Source organism: Raphanus sativus, unplaced genomic scaffold (genome assembly GCF_000801105.2).
Source record: "Raphanus sativus cultivar WK10039 unplaced genomic scaffold, ASM80110v3 Scaffold1605, whole genome shotgun sequence".
NCBI lineage: Eukaryota > Viridiplantae > Streptophyta > Magnoliopsida > Brassicales > Brassicaceae > Raphanus > Raphanus sativus.
The window spans coordinates 1-1,668 of NW_026616914.1; the positions used below are offsets into that span (position 1 = coordinate 1).

Genomic DNA, 1,668 nt, shown 5'->3' on the forward strand with positions numbered 1-1,668 from the left:
CTCCGGAAGGTTTTACTTCCTTAATTGTAAAAGGTCCTGACCAACGAGATTTTAGTTTTCCAGGAAAAGGTTTAATCTGGAGTTATATTAGAGAACTTGATCATTCAGTTCAAAGCGTCTAGATAGGATCTTCTTATCGTGATAAGCTTTTGTTCGTTCCTTATATAACTTCGAATTTTCATATGCCAAATGTCGAATTTCATCGAGCTCGTTGAGCTGAATTAGTCGTCTCTCTTTTCAGAGTTGTTGCAAGGTTAGCAATTTTGTCTTCCATTCCCCGTAGATGTTCAATTAGAGAATCCATTTTCTGATTTAGCTCTCCGTAAACACTGTTTACTTTCCCGTTGAATTCAAATTTCATTTTACGGTTTCCTGTAAGAGCTTGCTTAAGATTGTATTTTTCTCTTCCGGTACGAGACTGTATACAGATTTCATAGTCTCGTGTAAAGCTGTCGACGTTAAACACAGAATGAGGATCAGTATCATCTAATCCTTCTATAAAGTCGAACTCATCATCTGATATAGGAAGAGTTTTATGGAAGTACGGGTACAGATTAGGTGGATTTTGATCTGTCAGAAGAGAATGAAGCGAATTTATGGAATTTTTTTATTTCAGCTAACTCAGTATTTTCTATTGAGACTATGTTTTTTTTTTCTCCTTTTCTTCATCCATCTCTTCATAGGACCTTCCTCTCGCCATGTTTTCGATTAGACGTCTTGCTTCCATAGGATTTCTAGTAACGAAATTCCCTTCGCTTGCTGTATCAAGCGTTGTCTTATAGCTCAGAATAACACCTTTGTAAAAGATCTTAAGAAATTGTGGTTCTGGATAACCATGGTGGGGACATTCGAGTTCGTAACTCTTGAATCTTCCCCATGCATTTTTGAATGATTCCTGAGGATCTTGACGGAAGGTAGAGATTCGCCTCCTTACTTCCCAATAACGAGTATCGTCGAAGAATTGCTTAAGGAAAGCATTTCTAATCTCTTTCCAGCTAGTCAGGGATCCTCTTGGTAGACAGTTTAGCCATCTTAAGGCTCCCCCTTCTAATGAAAATGGGAAAAGTCTGCAACAAATATACTCATCTGGAATTAATTCCTCTAGACCCTCGATGTGGTCTTGTGGATGTTCCAGAGAAGATCCTTTAAAAGGGTTTTGACGCATTATATTATAATAGTCAGCATTAAACTTGGTTTTCGAGATGACGTCGTCAGGTATTCTGATAGCGGACCTATTGGAATAGGTCCTATTAGGGTTTAAGTAGTCTTGCAAGGGCAATTTAATTTCTTTACCTATGTCTAAAGTAGAGTTTGACTTAACAGGGATTTCAGTCCCCTGTTTTTCAGTAGTTTGGCTAGAAATGTTGCTTGATTGACCTATTGGTTCAGTTTGGACTACCTTCTTATTATTAGCATCGGGAAGAGGGTACTTACCTGCTTCCGGCTGGGTAGTGTCGATCGATAATGTTCCTGATGAAAGGATCGATTCTTCAGTATCTGCGTCGCTCGATTGACAATGTTCTGTGTCGATCGATGCTTGGCCGATATCTCTATTTTCCATCCTTTTTGTTGTAAAACAAAAGAATAGAAAAAATTAGCTAAAGTAACAAAGTCTATGCTAAATCCTAAATTAAATCTAAAAGTAATAAGAAAGAGTCCCCGGCAACG

At 38.1% G+C, this 1,668-nt stretch overlaps 1 non-coding gene across 1 annotated transcript; it reads left to right on the top strand.

Annotated features, from left to right (window-relative positions):
* The first annotated feature begins 830 nt into the window (after positions 1-830).
* Positions 831-937, top strand: LOC130504481 (small nucleolar RNA R71). The gene has a single exon (XR_008941281.1). It is a non-coding gene; the product is annotated as a small nucleolar RNA R71 (small nucleolar RNA).
* Positions 938-1,668: the final 731 nt, after the last annotated feature.